The sequence below is a fragment of the Petromyzon marinus genome, chromosome 17, assembly GCF_048934315.1.
Source record: "Petromyzon marinus isolate PM22_M1 ecotype Great Lakes invasive population chromosome 17, UKy_Petmar_22M1.pri1.0, whole genome shotgun sequence".
Taxonomy (NCBI): domain Eukaryota; kingdom Metazoa; phylum Chordata; class Hyperoartia; order Petromyzontiformes; family Petromyzontidae; genus Petromyzon; species Petromyzon marinus.
In genome coordinates, this window is record NC_133683.1 from 3,929,114 (window position 1) to 3,938,848 (window position 9,735).

At 46.7% G+C, this 9,735-nt stretch overlaps 1 long non-coding RNA gene across 2 annotated transcripts; it reads left to right on the plus strand.

Moving 5' to 3' along the window:
• The first annotated feature begins 310 nt into the window (after nucleotides 1–310).
• On the plus strand, nucleotides 311–8,705 carry LOC142924816 (uncharacterized). Of its 2 annotated transcripts, XR_012941894.1 has the most exons (5): nucleotides 311–527; nucleotides 5,472–5,635; nucleotides 6,704–6,944; nucleotides 7,547–7,682; nucleotides 8,077–8,705. It is a non-coding gene; the product is annotated as an uncharacterized LOC142924816 (long non-coding RNA). The 2 variants fall into 2 exon arrangements; XR_012941893.1 differs by lacking the exon at nucleotides 5,472–5,635 and having other exon boundaries at nucleotides 323–527.
• The last annotated feature ends 1,030 nt before the right edge of the window (nucleotides 8,706–9,735 follow it).

The following is a 9,735-nucleotide window of genomic DNA, read 5'->3' on the forward strand; positions in this document are numbered from 1 at the left end:
CCAGACTCCAACCTCCTTAACGTTAGATGGAGACATCTGGCACATCCCCAGCAGTTTTGTCTACAGGCTCAACATATAACACAAACACACCTCCCTAACACTAACGTTAAACTTTACCTATCTCGACGAAGGTAGACATCGTGAATCTTTGATTTTTTTCGAATTCAGAGTCAGAAGTCAGGAGCTCCTCGCGTGCACAGGCAGCCCACGATAAAGTCCGACCCAGAATGATGTCACCGTGACGTCAGTTAAATATGGGCGTGGCCTGAATGTGGGTGTGGCCAACAGCGGCGGCTTCCCCGCCCCCCGCTGCCCCTCCCCGCAGGTTTCTCTCAACCCTCAGTGCGCATGCGCGGGCGGCATGTCTCGGACATCGCCTTCAGCGGCCGTTGGCGACGCGGTGGTTGTGGCGGGAAAATTAATAAAAAAAACTTCCCCCGAATAACCGCGACCTTTAACTACCCTCACGGATAATCCACACGGATCTCTGGACGGCAAGGCGAAGACGATCAATGGAATAATCTCCGGTGAGAGACGGAGAGAGATGGGCAGGCGTGAGGGCGAGCCAGGTTCAACTTTGTTGAACGCTGAGCGCAGAGTGAATGGGGTTTATACTCTTTGGTTCTATTGGGTAAAGTCACGTAGGTGAAAATAAAATAACAATTTTCACCTACGTGACTTTACCCAATAGAACCAAAGAGTATGGATCCTAGCAGCCACGAAAGCTTTAAATCTAGAATTGAATGGGGTTTGCTTCACTTAGCACGCGACTTGGACACTTCGGTGTGCAAAGTGTTGTCTGGTTGTGCCGTGTAAAGGAGGAGGACATTCAGTAAATGTCGTTGGTTTGTTAATGGGAGTGTGTGGCGCGGTAATGGACTGGGTACGACTTACAACACAAGTTCTGCTCACATTGCACGCTAAGGGTTAGCACGGCGATTACTACGTGTGCATTTATTAGTATTTGTAGGTGAATCATTTCAATATTGTACAGTATAGCATTGTCCTGCTGTGTGGCTCTCACGTGGCGAGCATCAGTGCAGCAATATTCAGTACGTGGTTGTAATGTACTTCTATAGCCCCCTGCCACCAGTGCAACAGTATTCAGTACGTGGTTGTAATGCACTTCTATAGCCCCCTGCCACAAGTGCAGCAATATTCAGTACATGGTTGTAATGCACTTCTATAGCCCCCTGCCACCGGTGCAGCAATATTCAGTACATGGTTGTAATGTACTTCTATAGCCCCCTGCCACCAGTGCAGCAATATTCAGTACATGGTTGTAATGCGCTTCTATAGCCCCCTGCCACAAGTGCAGCAATATTCAGTACGTGGTTGTAATGTACTTCTATAGCCCCCTGCCACCAGTGCAGCAATATTCAGTACGTGGTTGTAATGAACTTCTATAGCCCCCTGCCACCGGTGCAGCAATATTCAGTACGTGGTTGTAATGCACTTCTATAGCCCCCTGCCACCAGTGCAGCAATATTCAGTACGTGGTTGTAATGTACTTCTATAGCCCCCTGCCATCAGTGCAGAAATATTCAGTATGTGGTTGTAATGCACTTCTATAGCCCCCTGCCACCAGTGCAGCAATATTCAGTACATTGTTGTAATCCACTTCTATAGCCCCCTGCCACCAGTGCAGCCATATTCAGTACGTGGTTGTAATGCACTTCTATAGCCCCCTGCCACCAGTGCAGCAATATTCAGTACGTGGTTGTAATGTACTTCTATAGCCCCCTGCCATCAGTGCAGAAATATTCAGTATGTGGTTGTAATGCACTTTTATAGCCCCCTGCCACCAGTGCAGCAATATTCAGTACATGGTTGTAATGTACTTCTATAGCCCCCTGCCACCAGTGCAGCAATATTCAGTACGTGGTTGTAATGCACTTCTATAGCCCCCTGCCATCAGTGCAGCAATATTCAGTGCATGGTTGTAATGCACTTCTATAGCCCCCTGCCATCAGTACAGCAATATTCAGTACATGGTTGTAATGTACTTCTATAGCCCCCTGCCACCAGTGCAGCAATATTCAATACGTGGTTGTAATGCACTTCTATAGCCCCCTGCCATCAGTGCAGCAATATTCAGTACATGGTTGTAATGTACTTCTATAGCCCCCTGCCACCAGTGCAGCAGTATTCAGTACGTGGTTGTAATGCACTTCTATAGCCCCCTGCCATCAGTGCAGCAATATTCAGTACGTGGTTGTAATGTACTTCTATAGCCCCCTGCCACAAGTGCAGCAATATTCAGTACATGGTTGTAATGCACTTCTATAGCCCCCTGCCACCGGTGCAGCAATATTCAGTACGTGGTTGTAATGCACTTCTATAGCCCCCTGCCATCAGTGCAGCAATATTCAGTACGTGGTTGTAATGTACTTCTATAGCCCCCTGCCACAAGTGCAGCAATATTCAGTACATGGTTGTAATGCACTTCTATAGCCCCCTGCCACCGGTGCAGCAATATTCAGCACATGGTTGTAATGTACTTCTATAGCCCCCTGCCACCAGTGCAGCAATATTCAGTACATGGTTGTAATGCACTTCTATAGCCCCCTGCCACAAGTGCAGCAATATTCAGTACGTGGTTGTAATGTACTTCTATAGCCCCCTGCCACCAGTGCAGCAATATTCATTACGTGGTTGTAATGAACTTCTATAGCCCCCTGCCACCGGTGCAGCAATATTCAGTACGTGGTTGTAATGCACTTCTATAGCCCCCTGCCACCAGTGCAGCAATATTCAGTACGTGGTTGTAATGTACTTCTATAGCCCCCTGCCATCAGTGCAGAAATATTCAGTATGTGGTTGTAATGCACTTCTATAGCCCCCTGCCACCAGTGCAGCAATATTCAGTACATTGTTGTAATCCACTTCTATAGCCCCCTGCCACCAGTGCAGCCATATTCAGTACGTGGTTGTAATGCACTTTTATAGCCCCCTGCCACCAGTGCAGCAATATTCAGTACATGGTTGTAATGTACTTCTGTAGCCCCCTGCCACCAGTGCAGCAATATTCAGTACGTGGTTGTAATGCACTTCTATAGCCCCCTGCCATCAGTGCAGCAATATTCAGTGCATGGTTGTAATGCACTTCTATAGCCCCCTGCCACAAGTGCAGCAATATTCAGTGCATGGTTGTAATGCACTTCTATAGCCCCCTGCCACAAGTGCAGCAATATTCAGTACGTGGTTGTAATGTACTTCTATAGCCCCCTGCCACCAGTGCAGCAATATTCAGTACGTGGTTGTAATGAACTTCTATAGCCCCCTGCCACCGGTGCAGCAATATTCAGTACGTGGTTGTAATGCACTTCTATAGCCCCCTGCCACCAGTGCAGCAATATTCAGTACGTGGTTGTAATGTACTTCTATAGCCCCCTGCCATCAGTGCAGAAATATTCAGTATGTGGTTGTAATGCACTTCTATAGCCCCCTGCCACCAGTGCAGCAATATTCAGTACATTGTTGTAATCCACTTCTATAGCCCCCTGCCACCAGTGCAGCCATATTCAGTACGTGGTTGTAATGCACTTTTATAGCCCCCTGCCACCAGTGCAGCAATATTCAGTACATGGTTGTAATGTACTTCTGTAGCCCCCTGCCACCAGTGCAGCAATATTCAGTACGTGGTTGTAATGCACTTCTATAGCCCCCTGTCATCAGTGCAGCAATATTCAGTGCATGGTTGTAATGCACTTCTATAGCCCCCTGCCACAAGTGCAGCAATATTCAGTACGTGGTTGTAATGTACTTCTATAGCCCCCTGCCACCAGTGCAGCAATATTCAGTACGTGGTTGTAATGAACTTCTATAGCCCCCTGCCACCGGTGCAGCAATATTCAGTACGTGGTTGTAATGCACTTCTATAGCCCCCTGCCACCAGTGCAGCAATATTCAGTACGTGGTTGTAATGTACTTCTATAGCCCCCTGCCACCAGTGCAGCAATATTCAGTACATTGTTGTAATCCACTTCTATAGCCCCCTGCCACCAGTGCAGCCATATTCAGTACGTGGTTGTAATGCACTTTTATAGCCCCCTGCCACCAGTGCAGCAATATTCAGTACATGGTTGTAATGTACTTCTGTAGCCCCCTGCCACCAGTGCAGCAATATTCAGTACGTGGTTGTAATGCACTTCTATAGCCCCCTGCCATCAGTGCAGCAATATTCAGTGCATGGTTGTAATGCACTTCTATAGCCCCCTGCCACCAGTGCAGCAATATTCAGTACGTGGTTGTAATGCACTTCTATAGCTCCCTGCCACCAGTTCAGCAATATTCAGTACGTGGTTGTAATGTACTTCTATAGCCCCCTGCCACCAGTGCAGCAATATTCAGTACGTGGTTGTAATGTACTTCTATAGCCCCCTGCCACCAGTGCAGCAATATTCAGTACGTGGTTGTAATGCACTTCTATAGCCCCCTGCCACCAGTTCAGCAGTATTCAGTACGTGGTTGTAATGCACTTCTATAGCACCCTGACATTGTGCAGCAATGTTCAGTACATTGTTGTAATGCACTTCTATAGCCCCCTGCCATCACCAAATTCACACTGACCAGCGTGGTGAAGTACGGTAAATAACCCCTCCCCCTGGGAGCTGCATAGCATGGGACAGCTGTCAGCCAGCAATGGATTGAAAAAGGAGCTGTACTCTGCACACGTTGTTATTCAGGGTAGGGTAAGGAACTTGGAGGTTCGGTATGCATAATGTGCTCGGAAAGTATTGTATTCTGTATGTGTGTTGAATCTCTTTCGCACCGTACCAAGCCCACCGTGCTCTTCGGAGGTGCGATAATATATAAATATAAGTAGTCATACTACTGTAATACCACTATTAATATGTAGCATTCATTTTATTAGTAGTACTGTAATTTGTTGATATGCAGGTGTACATGCCAAACGTTAACCAATGTTAAATGTTAAGCCTTCTCTTTTGAATACAGTGTGTTTTAAACATGGAGTTGTCTCCAGCTAATTCTTAAATGTATATCATTCATAATGTAGTAGTAGGCAGGTAGAGCATTTATGACACTTCAATTGTACATAGAGCTTGCAGGTGTGATGAAGGAAAGCATGGGAAAGGCTGGAATTTTTGTTGAAAAAAGAACAACAGCCACAGTAGCTTAAGAGACCTAACGCTGAAGCTGCTAACGCGAAGTGGTCGACGCTGGCCCATGCGTTGTGACGTCGGACCCACTTTCCGCACACAGCAGCTCCTCATGGTGCCCCCCATACCAGGACCAGTGGTGACCTGGTAGCCACAGCGATTCCTCTCCCTGGCCCCATCCGGTTCGGGCATCCCAAATCGTACAAAATGAACTGCAACGGTGGTGAGACAAACAGCCCTTCGGGCGACAGCACGGTGACGGACACAAGCCCTCGCGGCAGCCAGGGCAGCTCGCTGCTCCGGACCGGAAGCGGGGGCTAGCACAGCCCTGTGGTGTGCGGAGAGCAGTGCTGCTCGTAGGCGAGCGGTGCGCTGGACGCCTACATCGAGGACTTTGAGCAGAGCGGAATCTGTGCGTCACCGCTACCCAGGATACGTGCAGAGCACAGCACCGCGCAGCATGGCGGAGCGGAGACGCGCGGAGGAGAGGAGGATGCACAGTGTGGATGAGGGTGGGTTGCGCCTCTCGCCACGCGAGGAATCGCTCCGTGGTGCTTGCACTCGAGTGGCTATCGAGTGTGCAGGCGGTGCAATGGTATCGAAGCTATAGTAATAGGTTTTTACCCTTTTATCTGGCACAAACACTGACACCTTTATACAAGGGATCATGTTTGCAATAACCACAACACAAGTAGTCAAAATGCAAACAAAAAAGACAACTGATAATATGCACTGTCCTTGAATTTGATTGGTCCACACCCGAGACGGCTTTTCTGAGATCCCAGTCTCCACTGGTGTTGGACCAGAAGACGCCAAAAGGCGTCTTCTTATTCTTAGCGTCTTCTTGTTTGCATTTTGACTACTTGCGTTGTGGTTATCGCAAACATGATCCCTTGTATAAAAGTGTCAGTTTTTGTGCCAGATAAAAGGGTAAAAACCTATTACTATATCTTGTTACTGGCAAAGGAGGTCTCATAAGGTATCGAAGCTAGTTGACTGGATGGGGGATAATTGGAGAGGAGAACCCCATTTTTTTTGCTTGTACTGGGTGCTTGTCAATTATGCTATGCTATCATGAATGTAATGTAATTCCCCTAGAAAAAAAACCCTTAATAAGGTCTAAAGATACATTTTCGTGAGAGTCCCACACTGGGATGCTTGGCAAATTCCATTAATGAGTTCATTTTATGTCAGAGAAAACTATCCACAGTAAGCACACGCATATGAGAGGATAGCATAGGTCTGAACAGATAGGTCGGTGCATGCATTTCTTTCTCCTGTCATCTTCCAGCAACTTCACTGATTATCGAGTTTGTAAAGTTTGTGAAATCTAAGTGATCCTCCAACCTTTGTGTCAAAATTTGCAGATCCTAGACTGGACACATCTGAAGTTTAAACAATAACAGCTCATGCACTGATTTATCCCATATTCTCACAAACTCCACAAACGGATAACATCATTAGTTACTGATGGTGCAAAGTAAGGCAACATTGCAGGATTGCCGTTCAGGGGTCAAGGAATCTAGGGGAGAGCAAATTCATTGTGTACCAGTAAAATGTCTGTGGGTCTTACATTGCAGGTGGCATGCTGCTTGTGGAGGACCTCATCTCGGGCACGTGCAGCCTCACTGCTGCGCTGCAGCGGTCGTGGCTCATAGCCCGACGGTCAGTCTAACCACGGACCAGCTCCTAGCGGCGCCAGTTGACGGTTCCTCCAAGTCCTTGCTCCGCTCGCCTGGCGCCCACCGAGACCTCACAGTGTCGCACAGAGGCAAGCGGTCATCTCTCGGGGTCACCGCGCACAGCTTCGGCGCATCATTGGTGAGGGGCAATAAGCCAACTAAACGGTTGAGCTCAACAGCGAGAAGCAACAAGGCCGTGATGCCATTAAATTTGTCGGCAAAGCCCGAAAATTATTTCTTTTCTAACCAGACGAATGTTTTGTTGTACTTATGGAGCAGTGAAGCAACTAGGCGTGAGCACTTGCCGAACGGCGGCTGTGCGACAAGTACCTATCTCAGGTGGTTGACAAGCCAAAAGGATAAGCTGGATGTGTCGGGGATCACGAGCATTCCTGAGCTCAGGTACCCGGCCTGGCTGCGTGACTGCGATGTGGACTCCCAGACCAGCAGCCACGAGACGGATACCAGCACAAAGAGAGCAGGTACCGCTCAGAGCCCGCAAAGCAGACCAAAGTACCCAGAGTGGCTCAAAGTTTTGGATATCTCCGGCCTTACGAATGTAGCCAACGAGGAGCCCGTGTCAGAGGACAATAGATCCCTAGGTGTGTGTATATATATAGTCTGTATATAGCAGATGACATTTCATATGTTTTCAGGTACATATTCAGTCTTTTCTCACAGAGACGGCTGAGCGGCCACCCATGTGGTTGTGACGTGCGATGCGTGATTCTTGATGCACAGCCTCATTGGAGGAGCTGCTGAGCAGGGCGCACATGGAGTTGGACTCCCCCGGCTTGGAGGCCCCCTCCCCGGGCAGCTTCAACACGGACGTCTTTCTAGGGGCTGATCGTCCCTGGGAAAACCCCTCCACGCCATTGTGAATTTATCTTTATATCCACACTCACGCACAGCATAGAGGCTGCACCGCCTCTAAGTATGATGTCAGATTTTGAATGTTATAAGCTAAGCAGGTAAGCCTGGTTATTACTTGGATGGGAGACTGTTTTGAAATAGCATATATTATAGATTTTGGCTGCTAGGTAACCAGGAGTTAGTAATACGGCAATGGAATCTTGAATCTATATCCGGAGTTTTGCATTTTACTCCCTCTGTTTTCACCGGGTTCTCCGTTTTCCTCTCACATACCACTCGCTGATGAAATTTGCAAAATATCACTGCCAAACCCTCCTGAGACTTGGTGAGATTTTTCTGGCTTCCACCTTGATAATAAGTCAACCAAGTAATTTTCTCTCAATCGTGTCTCTTCTCAGGGCCGTGTACCACCTGTCGCGTCTGAAAGAGCTGGTTGACACCATCAAGGAGAACAAGGATGGCTGACTACCCGTGATGTAGAAAGCCCGAAAGCATTTTATGGCGGTGGTCGAGGTTTCTACTCAGAAGGATACGTTCGCTTGGTCCTGCTAATTCATGGTTGTTAAACATCAATGGTACTTCAGGTGCTGTGGTGTGAATCGCAATTACTTGTGAACTTGTGGGGCCCATGGGGCACAGTAATTGCCCTGTTAATGGAAGTGCCACAACAAAGTATTGGAAAAATGTGATAAAGTTCGTTCAGGGTTGGAGTTATTGAATGGTTGCAGCAGTATTTTGCACAGCAAATCCATACAGACTCAAATGTCACTTGAAATAGAATGGATATGTGAACAATATTGTGAGCACAACTAAACTAATTTTGGTTTTAGCCATTTTGGAAGGAGACTACTTTATTGGGAACATACATGCTAGTATTTGTGTAGTTATAAACATTTGGGAAATCACTGTAAAAGTACATTTGCTTATTTAGATTGCACTATACCTGTATTGTAAAATTTCAGAACCTTTTATGTAATTTGTAATCAATAAACCAAAGTTGCATATTGTATGCAACCCATGACTTGGATTGTTTTTATCATGTCTTGTTTAGCATGGTTGGTTATGTACAGTGTGAAAGAAATTCAACATACATTAAATATTTTCTGATATTTGAATGTTTATATTGTACATGTATATTTATTTTACAATAAATCTGAGACAAAGGCTTATACACATGGAATTGAAAATATTCAGCTATGATTTGTATTTCTCAAGTATTTTAAGAAAAGTCAGCGAGTCTCGTGACATGTCTTCACATTTGGGAGTGATGATTGTGATGGATATACAGGCATTAACCTGCTTACATTCCTAGAGTATGTAAGGTGAATTTGGGCATTCTGGGTGATTGGGTTTTAGGCCAAACACAGGCAGATGGTGGGGGATAGATGTTTTCAAGCATCTATTAATTATTCATCGGCATGTACTATCTTACTATGATGTAAAGTTCAAAAACATGGTTCATGAAGGGAATGGAATAAAAACTCAACTGTGCACAAGTATGGAGGAATTAATACTTGGAATTCAATGCAAAGATCTGGCCATATGGCGTTTACTGGGCACCATGGTTGCCAAACAACACGTGAAAGATGTGTATCAGGCACAGCCTCTGCATTATGAAAAAAATATCACTTCCTGAAGAAGTGCATTTTGCTTCTCCTGTCTTAGGTCACCATCAAAATAAATTAGAGCAAATGTGACTCGACTGACACAGGCAGCATTTATACTTGTGAAGTGTTCTCCTTCCGACGTGTGGTGTGTGTCGCACACACTGTCGGAGACGAGGTAGTTGCAGGAGACATCGTCTCTTTATTATCTTGTTCACACCAACTCCGGCCTCACTCTCTCGACCACGTTGCCATAGAGCCCGGCCTAGACACGACCCTGTCCGTGTTGCACCGACGGCGTCGACCGAGAAGGCCAACGACTGTCTGGCCACGCAATGATTGGGCGAATGCGGTGGCAACGACAGCGACGTCGAGACGAGTCCACTCCCAGAACCGGCAGCCCGGAGCTGTCGCTCTCCGCTGCTTATATTATATTCTATATTCTACTCGGTG